We start from the raw sequence: 17,516 nt of genomic DNA on the forward strand, positions 1-17,516 counted from the left end.
CATAAGTGCTCTTTGTAACAGTTGCTGGGCATTGGTTGTAGTCGCATCTTGGTTAAGGAATCGGTGGGTCTATCATCATTTCGCGTGAATAAAAAGCGAGTTGTGTAGTAGAACACAAACGAGCGCGTCTTAGATGTAAATAAACTCTTCTGCACCGCTGCTGGTGTTTGCTAGCTTTATTTTAAGCCTTCCTTTGCAGTTTTGCGAGGGGTTACAGTGACTCGCTCTTTTGACCGGCAGGATATATATTCCAACGCGTCGGATATATTCAAAATAGACAGGGTTGTACACGGTTGAGAGATATTTTACGAGATGTCATTGTCCCAAACCAAATTATTTTGGTGTGGGAGCTGCATCTTTACAGGTTTAGGAGCATTCTATTTGGAAAAGCGGTCAGGTATTCAGGCAATCGAGTATCCGTAACATTCTCTGGCGAGCTGCGCATGTGCGATGACATAGTGCTTGAGATTCCGGTCTTGCCTCTATGTTTGGCAAAAATTTCAGCTCAAAACAACAGCTGCCTGAAACCTATCAAGGGCGCAGTTTCCGCACCGTTCGATGTCTGCTTGCCAGCGCAGCGTGACAGTACTTGATGCGCGCACTTTCTGTGTATATTACTCTTCGTTAGTAACGACCGAGGTGTCGCGCTGCGGTATCCGCATGACGCACAATATCACCCCTGGATTTGACACACACTATTGTGACTATGACGGAAGTTACGGACCAACCTAAGCCAGCCTAGCATTTGCAAGTTCACATCAGTCGGAATGCACTGGGAGCACGTAATCGTTCTCCTTTTTTTTTTCGTCAGGCAGATATTTCCTTCAAAGCGATTTTGTTTTGTATCTTCTCTTTTTATTGGTAGCGCAGTGTAATGACAGGCTATCTGATCGCTGCGACGACCTCTCATCTCTTTCTTCTACCGAAAGGGAAGTGTTTACAATTCCGCGTAATGGAGTAGGAGACAACGCTTCAGAATTTAGCGAGTGTTAACTTACGGACATCTAAGTAAGAGCATGTTAATAGTGCAGATTTACATGGATTTTAACACGCGTTTGTAAGTAGGGCCCATGCATTTCATAGCGCTTAAGTCCAGCTTTTCGTCTCTCCAGGCTTCAGAAAAATGGCATAAGGCACAAGAATATGACCCCGTTGAATAATTTAGGTACAGCGGCGCTGGACTGTATTCAGCTTTCGTTATTCGCTGATATTATCATCCGGAAGTTGCCATGAGTATGGTGATAAATGCAACGCACTTTATACCTTTATTGTGTGAAGAATTTCGTCTCCTTACATTTTTCGGGCCAGCTTGACTAAATGTTTGAAGATAGCATCGACTTCATTGCATTTAAGGAGATAACGTATACTGTTCTGTACTATTACCTGTTAATATACTTTAAATCAGTCGCCGCACTATCGGCGCAAAATGAAGGATAATGACTCCAACTGAAATGCTATTTAAGATGACAATGACATTTCAGGCGCCAAAATCACACTTGATATGTCATACTAGACAAGCAAGAATTTGCCATCTCCATTAAGATCCTCTGAGCTCACTCATCACGTTTCAGCAGTCCTGTTTTTGCGGCAATATTTTGGCGCGACCCACCGACGATAGGACCATTGTTGTTCAAACAGCGCTGTCACCGCTTGCGCTCAGCTAACTAGTATTGCCACAAGTACAAAGAAACGTGACTTTTCAGAAGCTGTATATTAGTAAATCACGATGCCATCTGAGTTGGGCGCATTTATTCAAGTATGCCAAGATGGTCTGCGCATAAGACGCGTTCACAAGAAAAGCATGACGGGACTAGTGACCCTTACAATCTTTGTATCTTAGCATTAGCTGAAACGAGCAGCTGAAAAGAACGCGTTGTGGCAAAACGCAAAGTGCAATTAACAGGCGACAACATCTTCATACTGAGAAACTGAAAAAAAAAAAAAAAAAAAACCTTGGATTACTATTCCAACCTGAGAACGGCAAAAGAAAATAATTATAAGTAGGTATGCCACAGCAATAAGCAAGTGCTTCATCATGACGGAGATGAGAAGTTTTTGCTACCAACTGATCAGATCATTTGCACAGCATCACGAAGGCAACGAAGGCTTCTGGTAGTACTCATATGTTATGGCTCGGCCTGTGGTGTGCTCTCCTGTTGGAATACCTCATGGGAGCTGAGTAGAATGTCCACATGACTTTGACGTTGCTACGGACTAGCTGTGATATTTAGGCTGCGGCGATGGTGAACGTTTCAGCTATGACGATTGCAGCTTATGTTTTGGGTCGTACCCATACGACTACGACTCATCATCTGTGATAACACTGTTCGGAAAGTTGGGGTACTTATTGCATTGCCCAGCATGTCATATTGCGATTTCTAGACGGCGTTGTTTCTCCCCCATTCTTAGCAACTTCGGTACGAATTTCGCAGACACTGTCATCGTGCACAGATGTTCGGTCGCGTTGAATGCGCTGATCAAACTCTTGAGCCACTCTCTTCCTCATGATCTCCTCGAACTATCAAACGAGGCTGCCTGAACCATTTTACGCTTTCAAGTGATGGCGGCCACTTGTAGAAGCCGTTGTACCACTCTTTTTTCCTATGAGTTGGGCATGCAAGACGACATGTTCTCTCCAGTACTAATCACCGCTTGCTTAAAAGAGGTATTCAGAGATTTATATTGCGAACTAATGGAAAAGGCCCATGAATAATTTAAACAGGTAAATTACAACTGTATCTGCAAAATTAAGAGGCAAAAATTAAACTAACGCTAAACAGTTTCGGAAAGGAAAGTAATTCACAGTATGTAGCGGAGGCCTGGAAGCGGTAAGAAAATACGTCTACTTATTACAGGTATTGGCTTCAGATCCCGATCACGAAAGTGAAATAACTAGAAGAATCAGATTGGGATGAAGCGCGCTTGGCAGATATTATCAGATCGTGAATGTCAGTTTACCAGTGTCCGTCGAGAAGAAAGAATATAACAACGGTATCTTACGAGTGCTCCCCTAAGAACCACGAAAGTGGAGGCTCACCAAAACGGTTAAACTCAAGTTGCAAACGGCGCACAAAGCTATGGGAGGGAAAATAATTGGTTCGAAATTAAGAGACAGGGAACGTGCAGATTTGACCAAAATAGAAAAGAGAGTAACTGCCATTCTAGTGGATACTCAGAAGAAATCGGCATGGACAAGACACTTGCTGCTAAGGAAGGACATCTAATTGTCTCTAAATGTAAGATTGGGTTAAAAGGGAAGGCAAGCCTAACAGGGGCCGCAGAAGGTAACGTGGATGGATGACAATTTGAAGCTTACGGTGATTGTATATATGCGGCTGCCACAGGACCGACTGAATTGGAAGGCTATCGGCAAAGTCTATATAGGACAAACGGAAAGATGTCTGAATGAACGTTTGAGGGAACACGAACGCCCGCTCGGAAAAAGAGCTGGGTGCAGTCTAGCGGTTCATTGCAGCAAATGTGTATGCAGGCCTCTGTTACTTGATACCGTAATTGTTGATAGAAGTCGAGACAGCGTAGCCCGTAAATTGAAGGTAACTTTCTTTATAAACCAAAAAGGCTAAGCGTGTGTGAGTGACGTGTCCAAATCGCTATATGAGAGCGAACTTGCCTTCTTATAAGCACATTGCTAGATTTTAGTTATTGATCCCGCGTACCTGACTCATTCATCCTCCATGTAACTTTTTGTTTTATACTTTATCGAAAACAACGGAAATATTTGAGTTGCATCTGCTTGCAGCTTTTAACTTGTTTTCGTTTTATCGTTTCTACGGCCCTTTACACCATGTCATGTTGACTCATCTCATTTTCCAGACACTGCTTCCGCGCATGCTTGATTCATTCATCGTCCGTGTTAGTTCGTTGACAAATACATCGTTTAGGCCAAAGGAAGGTTTTGCCACTATTTTGGCTCACACCATCTTTTAGCCTTATCACCTGTTATGAGTTTTAACGCTCTTAAGGCGCTTTACATCATATGGCGTTGACTGCCTCTGATTGTTCGTGTCACTGCTTTCCTGCCATTGCCATTACCACTTCTCTTTCCTGCCCCTTCTTTTCTCTTTTGGGCAACTTCATTTGTGCTGAATTTTTTCATATCATGAAATCTATAACTGGTAATTATTCATGACGATCATTATTTTATTAATCAAAGTCAGGGCTTGTCTTAGTCTTAGTCATGGGTACAATGTCGGACATCATACAGTGCAGTTCTTCGTTTATGACTTCATACAGTGTCAGACGTCATAATAGAAGGAAGCGCATTGAGAGAGATAATTGGGAACAAAGGTTGGTAGCTCTTCTCTCCGCTGAACCGTCGAAAAAAATCGAACGCTTAATATTAGGCGGCGACTAGAAAAATGGTTAATAACTGAAGAATTATTACTAAAAACGATATCGGCTGTCACCGAAGGAGCTTCGAGACAGGTATTGGTGCGGAAAAAAACTGTACCAAATCGTTCTTGGATTTGGCTTATCAGGTGAAAGCCTCTGTAAAACAGAATGGCTAGACATATAATATGGTGAGGATGGTTGGTCGGGCGTGCAAAAACGCTAACGCCCCCGCCAACGGCACCGCATTAACGGACCGCAAGCTGCCTCGGAATGATCATTACGTTCGAGGGCCGCCCGTCTGCGTCGTCCCAGTGATGGATTGCCGCCGCGTTCCCCGGTAAACTGCATGTTCTGCCCTGTCCTGAGCTTTCTTTCCTTTGCTGTTATGTGGACTGTTACTTTTATTCCGAAAAAGCATGTTTAACTATGTATACGTAATTCGGAGTGTTTAATTCGATTGTTTTCTTCACTCGTGTCGTTTCCGTTTAGAATGTAGAATGTCAATTGCGGTCTACTAAATGTTTTGTGTATTCCTCGTTCTGGGCCTATAAACGTCTTCTTCTCGTTTCAAATCGACACGTCTTCGTCTCATTCTCCACGCTTGCTTACCGGCTACGCCGGGCATCGAACGACCACCCCCCTTTTTGTCATCTCTCGGTAATGCCCTCCGGTAATTACCGAGCGCGTGACACTCAGCTAGGCCAAAATATACGTAGCGAAAGCATATGGGCCTCGCGCTGGGCTGCCTACTATTATCCAACCCAATCTAATCCTATCCATCCAGGGTAATTCAATCCATTTCAATCAAGCACAGTTCATTTCAGTCAAATACAATCCAATTCAATCTTGTCCAATTCAATCCAAATCAGTCTGATCTAATCTAGTCCAATCCAATCCAATCCTGTCCAATGCTGAGTACACGCTCGCCCGAAATAATGCGCCCCTGACTAGCCTATGATCCTAACTACTATTATCCTCACGCTAGAGAAGGAGAATAAAGATGTGCTACTCGCTATGTCTAGCCGTGTTGTTGTTTCACTGAAGACGACACATCTTCTTCTGGTTGCTTCTTGATTGCCAGATGTCGCGACGAGCGCGCGGCGTCCGCCAGCTGTCGCGGTTGCTAGACAACGGCTCTGTGCATCCCGTCACACGAAACTCCTCGTTCGTGGCCAAAGTAGCCGAATTCGCTACAAAATGGATGCTTGGGCCTGCTAGGAAATGCTTCATAGACATCGTTACGGGCACGTCTAGTGACAATACTGACCATATTTAGAGGAAAGTGAGAAGCTAGCCAAGTGCTAAGCAGCGACGCCAGCTGCCAGATGAGAGAGGAAAGTAAGCAACAAAGTGCTGCCGCCGCTAAGAGTGGGAAGGCAGTCAAAATAAAGAAGGGTGGCATGTAAAAGAGAGGAAACTCACTCTATCGCGAAAGGAAAAGAAGCAAAGGTCCCAACGGCAGAAAAGCGCCCGTGCTCAGAAGAAGCACGACTGGTGAGCAAAGCGTACGGAAAGGGAAAGGTCGTTCAGCAAAGCGAGTAACTCAAGTTCGTGTGTTTCTTTGTACAGAAATAGGAAGGAGAGGTTGTTCAAGAAAACGGACAGCCGGAGCCTCAATGGAAAAAGGAGGGGGCGAAATAGAATGGCCTCCTTGTTTCCTTATTTCTGTGTTTACGACCCAAGTGATTTCAAGGGGTCTGTTTTCGTTATCTTTGCTCATTATTGTAGCGAACGCTGCACTGCGCTAGGTTTTCGAGCCATCGGCGTGGCACCGTGGAATACGAGGAAGAAGACGAATAAGAATACGAAGAACAAGAAGAACGCTCGGTAACCCGCAGCTAATGCTCTCACTCCACATTCGGTTCAGCTGCGTTGAACCCTTCTCGTTTTCTATTCCCCTGATATCGTTAATGTGGCAAAGTGTTGTTTAAACCTTGTATACTGCATTCTAGATTTGTCTTTTATTGCAGTGAGAAAAGCAAAAAAGGTACATCAATGTAGTTAATTTAATTTGAATTATGCCTTACTCAGGTGTTTGACAGGTGACAAGGGTACTTGCTCGTGACGAGTGTGGCCTATTGTCGGTCGGTTTCGGAAGCTGCAGAACGACCAACCCTGACCAGTTACGAGACGCAAGGCCATTGCAGCGATGCGAGCGAAGCTGGTCGAGACACCTCCGCAACACGGCTGTGCACGGAGATCCTTGTTTGGTGAGTGAAACCCGAGACACGTGCAGCTACCTGCCCGCCTGGACACTGGACGTGGGAATAGGAGGACCTGCCGAACGAGCGGACGGGCATCTGAGCCACTTGGAAACAGCTTGTCCTCCCGGCGCATTGTCTGAAGACGGGGGTGCTGTTGTGCCCGGGCCGCGTATTTGGGTTTGCTCGGTACGGTGGCTCCGCAAGGGACAAAGCAACAGAAGAGACGAAGAAAAGGGGCTGTTCCGACTAGCATCTACCGCCCCCAGGAGCCGAGCAGCCTAGCGATTAGCGGCGCATGCGTTTTCAATGGGCGTCACGTTGGACGGGGCACTAGCTTGAGAGAGCCTATAATACTACTACTACTACTACTACTACTACTACTACTAAATAATAATAATAATAATAATAATAATACACAGTAATATTTCTCTGCTAATTATTATTAATAATATTAATATTATTATTATGATTAGTAGTAGTAGTAGTAGTAGTAGTATAGAGGAAGACTCGTTTCACGAAGCTGGCACTGAATTGTCTAGGTAACGGCCGAATGAACTGGCTAAATATCTTCACAGTTTTAATTAATAATAATAATAATAATAATAATAATTGGTTCACAGGAAGGGAAAGGCGCAGTATCTGTCACACTTGTGTCTGTGGACACCTTCACCCCTTGGTGTCCACAGACACAAGTGTGACAGATAGTGCGCCTTTCCCTTCCTGTGAACCAATTAATATAATTATCATTAATAATTAAAACTGTGAAGATAATGTTTAGGCAGTTAATTTGGCCGTTACCTACAGACAATTCAGTACCAACTTAGTGAAACGAGTCTTCCTCTATACTACTTACTACTACTACTACTACTAATAATAATAATATTATTATTATTATTATTATTATTATTATCATTATTAATAATAACAATAGTAATAGCAGTAGTGGTTGTATAGGCTTTCTCAAGCTAGTGCCGCGTCCAACATTACGCCCATTGAAAAAGCATGCGCCGCTAATCGCTAGGCTGCTTGGCTCCTGGGGGCGGTAGATGCAAGTCGGAACAGCCCGCTTTCTTCGTCTCTTCTGTCGTTTTGTCCCTTGCGGAGCCACCGTACCGAGCAAACCCAAATACGCGCCCGGGCCAGCCACCCGGATTCCGCTCAACCGAACGTCAAGTTTCACATCCTCTTTGCAAACCCCGGTGCTGCTCCGCAAGACAGCAGTGCATTGTCAGGAAGCATTGGCGAGATTCATGTTGAAACACTCCCGCAAAATCCACTGTAAACCCGAAGCCAGTCGCATAGCGGCGAGTCACCTTCACACCGCGGCAGGTTTGAAGCGAGCGATCAGCGCGCTCACTGATCGGACCTCTTGGGCCGCCGTCACGTGGTGCCTCCGAATTGAACAATTTTAGTACAATGGCTTTATAGGCTATATAAGCGAGCATACTGTTTTTGGAGACCGAAACTTTCGCCAGCGTTCGTCGATTGTAGTGCCGCTCGCAAGGAGGGGACGCATCATTGTCTCCCCGGCCGTCACTGTGCGAGTCTAGCTTGTAGTGCTCGGCCTCCATGCCGATTTGCTGTGTATACCGCCCTGTAAGTAATGAATAAAGACGCTTTTGTTCATCTCATTAGGCTGACTCGGATGCATTGCTATCGCAAAGGAAGCAGGTAACACTTGATCATAAAGCTGGTGACGTGGGCTACGGGCCACACTCCTTTGTCTCATCGCACAACCAGACCAACAACAGAAGAGAAATACTGTCTCATAGCCGCACGTAAAGAAGCGTAAGTGCCCCCCCCCCCCCCCCCCCCCCAATTTCAGTAAAACGTCGATAACTTCAAAAAATGGTAAGGTTTGAACTTAGCTAAGCCAAACAGGGCATGCGAAGGCTGTTGGGCATGGATAAAAGTTGATGGAGACGGCTTGTCAGGCATGCGTTGCAATCTTGACAAGGCTTCGCTGCCGTGATCCACCTCTAAATTTCAATATGCACAGGTCTGATCTGGCGCTTACTCACGTCTGTGCATTCTGTGGATAATAGACACCTTTAGCAGTTTCAATTGTGTTTTGCTGTTTTAGTTACTGGAGTGGCAAAACCCCTCGCACCGGCAGTGCCCTCGCACAGATTGGTCCCACACTGTGGGCATTCGCTAAGCTGACAGGCAACTGGCTCCAATGAAGCGCCTGCGCACTGGCGTTGGGAGGGATCACGCCACTCCGGCAACGCAGACAGCAATACGCAACACGGTTTGCTAAAGGTGTTTAATGGAACAATTGTTGCTGTTTTTCTGACGCTTTACTATAATGAGATGACGATTTTTGAAGACGTCATTGCAATAGCTTGCCTAAGTTTTAGTAACCCATTCTCATCGTCGTTTGGCGCCACCCTAGTTTGATGCAGCCGCAGGTCTAATTTTGTCGCCTTTAAAAATTTCTTACTTGAAAGTAAACGCCTTCCTTTCTTATATTGTGTTACTTACTTGCTCACAAATCCTACTGTGTTCATCGCCTGCGTGCGTTATGATGTCTCCTTTTCATTTCGGGGACTCACCTTTTTGTTTACTTCGTTCTTCCCCAGAATTTATTTTTAATTTGTTCATATAAGTATGCATTAAAATATCCCTCTGCACCGGAATTCTTGGCTCATCTTCGAGTGTTGGTATGTGCCATCTCTTATGAGGTTAATCACAGCAGTCTGTGCGCACGAGGCGATCGGCTTTTTGACCTTGCAAAAGCCAAACGTTTTCGGACTTAAAACTGAATTATCCGGTGATACCGTGTGAAACTGCTGTTTTAGATAGCCGCGCCAGGACATTTGAGCTGTGACGTCATCATCTAGCTTCCAATAAAGAGTCAGGCACAACATATTTGTTGAGACCATGGCTCTGCTCTGACGTCAGTATGGCAGCTTTTGCAATAAACGTCATGTTTTCAGCCTACTCCCAGTTCGGTTTCCCCGAAGGTTTTAGCGAAGAACTTGCACTGCTAACATAAAAGGAACATATCCAAAGGAAAATTTGGAGGAATTAAAGCCACTTTTGAACCTTTACCACAGGTTCTGGAAAGTTTTCGACACTATCACTCACACAGTGCTGTTAAGAAAGCTGGAACATCATAACTTTCGCGCAGGCGCCGGGGCCCCTTTGAAGCTATAGCTTCACTACGCTAGGTAAAGCCAAGATCACCATGTGCTTTCGATGACTTTCAAACAGCTTCGAGATCAAGTTGGAACTTAAGCCACAACCATTCCCCCTTAAGGTCAGTGTCTAAGAAAAAGGGTCAATTGACGTGGGAAGTAGCTTAACACGCGAGCAGCTTCATGGCGAGGCACATGATTGCTGAGGTCAATCTCGAGTATATACAGAGTCGCACCGCGAGTTTAGGCCCGAGCCGCTCCATGGATTCGGGAGAAGAGCAACTGGGCAGCCATGCTCGTTACAATCGTCAGTCGGCTGCATATGACGACTCGGATGGCATTGCTTTGGGAGCTGTGCGTTTGCGGAGAAAAGAAGCAAAAGTACGGCGGAAACGTAGGAACAACGTGAGGAGCGTCTTGCGACACGCCGCCGCGACGATGCTGCAAGCCGTGAGCAACGAGCAGTACAAATGGCCGCCGCCGCCGCTGCTGTTTCTGCGTCAACACCGACAGCAACAACAATGACCGAGAAAGAGCAACGGCGGCAACTTGCATCGATTCCATGAGTAACCATTGCGTTTCACATTAGGTTTACCCGGAGCTAAACCACAGTCAATGTTCACAAGGGGTGTCATATCGGTAGTGGTGAAAATTCGTCTGCTGCCGTTTGAAGACAAGCGTACGGGATAAGTGAAGTCCCAAACCGATTCCGCGAGAAGAAAACGATGCTTGCGAACGGTGCGAAGGTGTGTGCTGCACGGCTGCGGCCATTTGCGCATGCACCTACTTCTAACATGCGCAGTGGACACACACGTTATATTTTCGACACAAGAGCTTGAGCAAAAGAAGCGCTCATGCGTAGTGTGCCCGCGTGTGAAAAGTGACAGATGTTCACTCATGTCTCCTTACGCGCGGAAATGTGAAAGCATTGCAAATTCGTGCCAAGTTCCGCTTTGAGGGCGTTTTTGGTTTATTTCCAGCGTCTACGACTTTAATTTTACTTGTAATGTTCTCGAAATTAAACGCACAGCCTACAGTATGGACATACCAAGGATAATTCGAAGCTCGATGATCTCGAGCGTCTTCCTAGAGAGGACTGATTGATTTATGGGAAGGGAAAAGCGCGGTAACTGTCTGACTTGTTTTCTGTGGACACCTCAACCGCTCCGTAAGGGAAGAGAGGAAGGTCGGAGTGAAAGTGGAGAGGAAGAAAGAGGAGCCGTAGTGGAGGGCTACGGGGTAATTTCGACCACCTGGGGGATCTTTACCCACAGGATACTGGCTGTACGTAGGAAGAAGGAAAAGAAAATGCACGGGCTTGCTACTGGCTTCGTAGCTGAGCGTCACCTCCTTGCCTCTTGCGACAAAAGAGAAAATAGAGAAAAAAGGAAAAAGTAGAGGGAGTGAGAGACGCGTGCCGCAACAACAGCCATGGTCCACCACTGAAGCAGTGGCGGGTGCAATGACGGCCTACAACAGATAAAATTTGGTGGCTGGCTAGCCCCCGCCGCAAGCGGCATTGACCTACCGTCACAACCACGTAGTGCCAGGAACTGCTACCTTTCGCCACCTCCTCCCACAGGAGACTGCTGTGATGTGGTGTTTTATGTCAACCTCGCTAAGGGATAATTCACTCTCTTTGTTTTGTATTTAATTTTGCATGCGAATATTAGCAGATGCTTTCGTTGGCTTCCCTATCACATACTCGTGGAGAGTCTTTTAAAATATTTTTTTCGTCTTTTACCTTTTTTCTCAGTTACTGCCATTGTTGCCCTTTCCCTCAGCGCCCTCCAGTGTTGCTACGATAGGCAAGGGGAATAACCTGTGTAAGGAAGTCGTCGTGGAGTAGTAGTATGCTCGCTCGGCCGGGGAACGGAAGGATTGTGCTTCGATTGCTGGCATGGACACCACTTGTTTCTCTTACTAATAACTGACATTTCGGGCGGACACGCTCTGCCGAAACAATCTGATGACACGCTCCTGGGACACATCCTGTCCGTACCACTCATGAGACAAAAAATGCTGTCACGTTAACAGGCGGATAGTGGGAACAGATGGTCCTCTCTCTACCCCATTTCGCGTTCTCCGCAGCAGGCTGGGTCACTTTCTCTATTAATTTTTACGTGAAGGACGTGTGCAGCATTTCTTCATCATCTATATTCATGAATTGTGCACACTACAGCTGTCAATATTTACATGAGAACCAAGAAATTAGATAATAGCTTAAGCTTCTTGAATGGATACAGATAAATAATCTGAGGATAAATGCTGAAAAAAAATGCGATGTTTTCCCAATATTTGGAGCACATTTTTCGATGCAGTTCAGAAATATATAAAAACGAGACCATAACAGGTAAGCTATGCTTTTAAAAGGTCATTTTCTATGGCCAAGCACACCGCTCAAACGCTATGAATAACCTATCGTATGCCAGCGTGTTCTTATGCAGGGCACTCGCCTCAGCGTATAGGAGCAGGACAAACATTGAGAGTAAGAACAGCCTCGGAAAGAGAGCATGAAGCAGCAGTATCAATTCAACTGAATTTAAAATCAAATTTTGTGACAGGGCTTTGCGAAAACAGTGAAAGTGTAAGAAATTGATGATTTATACAATCGAATTAATGTTACAAGAGCTGTGCCGATATAGGAATTTATCAGTGCTACTGCCGAAACAGTTCCTCTTGCAGCTGTGGGAATGATGAATCATCGGGATCCGCCAAGCTCACGGGATTTTCCCAGCAGCTCCCTTCTCTTGGCAATGCGTAAAAGTTCGCGCGGAATATCCTGTTTCGCTTCGCGGAAAATAAAGAGCATCTGCTTGGCATGGCTGCTGTCGGAGGGCGCCATGAACGTGTAGGCTTTTCCTGATGAGTCGACGTGAGCGGCGTATTCCACACGCCGAGTGTAGTCCTCCAATGTGGCGGGGCGGTCGTAGTTAACAATAGAACGAACATCGTCAGCTTTGAGACCAATAGGCACGATGTCCGTCATAACTAGAACGGAGGCGCGACGATCACGAAACGCCTCCAGTGCCCAGTCGCGCTGCTTCTTTTGCTTCTTCCCGTGCACACCAACCGCGGGCCAGTTCTGGGCCTGCATCTTCACGACTAGAGAATCCACTGTCTGCGTCGATCGGGCAAACACGATGGCCTTGCTGCTCTCTTTGCTAAATACGTCCTGAAAGAGATTGATGAGTTCATCGTTTTTCTTGTCCTCTTCGCAGACCAAGACTATGTGCTCCACTAGCTGATTTTGGAAAACCTTGGGCTCCTCGATTGTCACAGTGACAGGGTCTGTAAGCATTTCTTCTGTTAGATGGTCTATGTCCATTGAACGAGAGGCTATGCACACTACAGTTTGGCGATCAGGCCGGATATTTTTCAAAATGGTGCGAAGCTGCTTCTCGAGGCCCATAGCCACCATACGGTCGGCGCCGTCTACCACCAAGTAGCTGCAATCCTGTAGATCTAGATAGGCCTCTTTCATGAAAGCCACAAGGCGACTGGGAGTGGCAATACAAACGTGCGCGCCGTCTTTCAGCTGATTCAGTTGTGGCTCCTTGCGTAGGCCTGATGAAAGACACATAACTCGAAGACCCGTATGCTTCAAGATGTCGCGAACGGCTTGTACAGTCTCCTGGGCAGATTCATGGGTGGCTGCCAGCACAAGCACTATTGGTCCCCTGCGCTCGTCAAGAGGCTTCTGGTGTCGGATGTGAACGACCGCTGGTAGCAAATAACCGATCGCCTTTCCCTCAGACTCGGAGCGAGCAACAACGAGGAGGTCCCTGCCACTGAGAGCTACTGGCCAGCACTGGGATTGGAGTCGGCTCGGCGCGTTGCACTTCATTTCCTGCACGCTCTTTATCAGATCTTCAGGAAATCCGGCTTCGTCGATGTCCAGGAGAGGTTTAGGCACGTCACGACCTGCTACCGTTACTCCGTTCGCCTCACGGAAGGCGTCGATTTCGGCGGGCGATCGCAGGGCCGTCTTTAGATGCAGCTGATAGAAGTTCTTACGCAGAGGTTTTGTTAGTAGGGGCTTCCAGTCTGGCGAGCGGAGCCTCCATTTAGCCAGTCTGTGGTCACCGGCCGGCGTGCCCCTTCCTCTTCCCATTGCCAGGTTGATGAAGTCGTCTCCAGCAGCCTCTTCAGGCTGGCCTTGTCCGCGTCCGAAGAAAGGAAGGTCCCAGTCGATAAAGCCGCCCTGTAGTGCAGCGTTTTCCATCCCTTCATTAGCCCCGCTGAGGGCCTTCATCCACCTGACTCCATTGAATCTCAGTCCAAACGCATCGTTGAGCATAATACTGGGCAATCCTCGGTTGATGTCATGTACCGCGTTCAATGCGACGTTCAACGAATGTAGCGCAGCGTTGAGGTTTTTCGCCAAGTCCACCTGATTTTGCTTTCCAAACATTTTTCTTCCTGCAGCTTGTTTTCACCCGCCGTAGTTCACTGACCGCTCGCCTGAACTGTCTTCGCCCTCGTCTTGAGGGAGCCGTGGTGCACGAGCAACCAGAAAGACATAACGACATTCTGCTGGCCGGTCAGTCGCATCTTGATGAAGCAAATTGAAGTAACCGTAGAAGACAGTACCAGCTTGACTATAAAACACTGGTGGCTTTTATGGCGATTACAGTATACGTCTAAAATATGGGGGCATGAATTTGCAGTGATGCTGTGATCGTAGCTGCGCATGTGTAAAGAAAGAAGACGAGCGCAATTGTTTTATCATTAATCTGACAAAGCAGACATTTCAAAAATTGTTTGTTTGGGCCACAACGCTTGCAGCTGTCAACAAGCTCAGCTTTTAATTTTTTTAGAGCAGGAACCCTATTCTCTGGGCTGCAACTTTCGAATTCACCGGATATCGGTGAATGACACTGAACTTTTCAAAAGGTCTCACCTCGTCCTCTGAGTCTGGACAAGGACACTTTAATATGCAAGATCTTTCACTCTACATTCCGTGCCAAGAGATCGCAAGATCCAACTACGGTTTAATAGTTTTAGTGATGATTTAGCGAGTCCGAGTGTAGTGTTTTCAGAATAAAAATACCAGTGGAGTGGATTCGAGCCATGTAGGTTGACACTTGTGTAGTCGGATTCGATTCGGTAGACAAACATCTTAACCCCTGTGCTACCGCGGCGAGGTCTTTCGCTTGTTATATATATTGCCACCTGGTGTCCCTGATGTTCTTAGGGGGCGCCTGGCAGAAAAGGACGCCGAAGTTGGCTCGCGTGTTGTGCGCGGAACTTTGCCTGCTGGTTCAGCTTCGTCCTGTCGTTTTAGTCACGTCTAGCCCTGTTGTCCGTAACATATTTTGGTGCCGGCGCTAGGTTTCGATCCCAGTACATGTCCCGTACACCACCGCATGCCCAGGACTCAACTCCTGTGCCAGTCGACACCCCTGTGCACCGTACTAGCCGAAGGAATCAAGGCCTGCCCCCTGAGCACGGGCAGTTGGAGTTCAACACCGCAGCCGCCCCTCGACCGGCTATGCAAGCTCCAACTTACTACACCCTGCAAAATCCACGACTGCCTCAGCCCTTCCACGGCAGTCAGAGCGAAGACGTCAAAGACTGACTTATCCAATTTGAACGGGTCGCCTCGTTTAATCAGTGGGACGACGCCGCCAAGCTTCGAAACGTCTTCTTCAGCCTGGAAGATGGCGCTCGTACTTGATACGAGAACCGAGAAGACGCCCTAACATCATGGCGTGAGTTCTGCCGACGCATTCGGGAGGCTATACCAGCGCGGATCGGCGAGAACGCGCAGAAAGATCTCTACAGTCTCGTATACAGATGCAAAATGAGACTGTGACCATGTATGTGGAGGACATGACCCGGCTCTTCCGACGTTCTGACCCGGCCATGACCGAAGACAAAGAGGTGCGTCACCTTATGCACGGTATTAAAGAGCAACTGTCCACTGGCCTCGTGCGTAATCCAAAAAGGACGGTTGCCGAGTTTCTTTCGGAAGCTGTCATAATAGAGAGGATGCTCCTGCAGAGGTCTACCACTTACGACAGGCCGGTGGTCGCCGCTTCGGTTGTGGAGCCGTTTTCGGCCTTCGGGGCCACCCCGAACCAATGCGACATCATCCGCTCAGTTGTACGCGAATAGCTCCAGACGCTTTTCGGTGCTCCACAGCCGATGGTCGGCACTGTAGCTAGCATTGTCCGTGAAGAGCTTGAAGCGTTGAAGCCTTCGGTACCGTCCGCTGATCCACAACCTTTCCCCACGAAGTACCTGCGTCCAACTTATGCAGATATGGCGCGACACCCTGCCCCTGCTTCGGCGTCATTACCGCCACCCGATCAATGTTCACTACATTCCGCACACACTGAGCCGTTCATCGACAACCGACAACCACCCCAGCGGAAGGCGGACCTGTGGTGCGCCCCAAATCGCCAGCGCCTGTGCTTTCATTGCGGGGAACCAGGTCATCTCTATCGCCAGAGCCCCTATCGACACCTTGGGCTTCACGGATTTCCCATCGACATGCGTCACCCTCCAATAGGCCAAAGACCCCGAGAGATTGAAGACTACTTAGCGCAGCAGCGCATGGCGCCAACTTCTCAGCGGCAGTCACGATCCACGTCCCCAAGCCGACCATCGCCATAGCCCAGGTCATCCTGAATGGCGCAGCGACAGTCGCCAAGTCCCCACCGGGAAAACTAAAGACAGCGACCTCCGGGGGGGAGGCCGCTTGCAATCGACGTGATGAAGACCCTCTGAAAATGAGACCTGTGAGCGATCTGGATTTTACGGCACCGACGACAGTTTCTACGCATGAACATCGACTCTCGCTGGACATACCCGTGGTTCTCGACGGCCATAAGGTTAGCGCATTGATGGACACTGGCGCGAATTTTTCGATTATAAGCGGGAAGCTAGCAGTGCTTCTTAAAAAAGTAATGACACCATGGTCAGGCACGCAGATTCGCACCGCTGGCGGACATGTAACTCTTAGTGGCCTGTGCATGGCACGAGTTCAAATTCGCAGCTACATGTTTATTGTAAGCTGCCTCGTTATACCTGACTGCTCCCGTGACTTTATCCTTGGGGTTGATTTTCTCCGGGAGTATGGAGCTATTATCGATCTCCGGAAGCGCACAGTGACATTTTCAACCGAGAAAGCTGCTGATATTGACACCAAGAATCGCCAACGCTGCGCCGCCCTTCGAATTGCCGCCGAGGGCGTTTGATTCCGCCACGCGCCAGTGTTTTTGTGACTGTTACTTGAGGCGAACTGTGTGACGGGCATGCGGTCGCGGAAGGCAACCAGTCACTTTTGCTCACCCACGGCATCTGTACAGCGCGCAGCCTCATCCACCTCCACATCGGCCGGTCTGAGCTCCTGGTGACTAACTTCACCAACGAACCCCGGAATCTTTTTCGTGCTACTGCCATCGCGTTTGCTGGCTCCTTAGCGGACGTTTCAGAATGTTTTACGTTTGGGGCTGTTAGCACTGTGCAGCCCCCACTTGACCGTCTTGATATTAGTCCGGATCTCTCGCACACACAGAAGCGTGAGCTACGCACCCTCCTACTAGAGTTCAGCACATGTTTTGCGTCCACATCGGAAGTACGGCAAACACCTCTCGTGAAGCACCGCATTATTACTCCTGACGACGCCCGCCCTATCCGCCAGCAGCCGTACCGTATCTCAACGACGGAACGTGAAGAGATTCAGACACAAGTTCAGGAGATGCTTTGTGATGGTGTCATACAACCATCCAACAGCCCGTGGTCATCCCCTGTCGTGCTGGTAAAGAACAAAGATGGGACCCTTCGCTTCTGTGTCGATTATCGAAAGCTG

General features: G+C 47.7%; 1 pseudogene; it reads right to left on the bottom strand.

Annotated features, from left to right (window-relative positions):
* Positions 1-12,398: 12,398 nt before the first annotated feature.
* LOC146186751 (putative ATP-dependent RNA helicase DDX5 pseudogene) lies at positions 12,399-13,997 on the bottom strand (annotated as a pseudogene).
* Between the last annotated feature and the right edge of the window lie 3,519 nt (positions 13,998-17,516).

This window comes from Amblyomma maculatum, chromosome 6, assembly GCF_055883805.1.
Source record: "Amblyomma maculatum isolate TAMU_Amacu chromosome 6, ASM5588380v1, whole genome shotgun sequence".
Lineage (NCBI taxonomy): Eukaryota > Metazoa > Arthropoda > Arachnida > Ixodida > Ixodidae > Amblyomma > Amblyomma maculatum.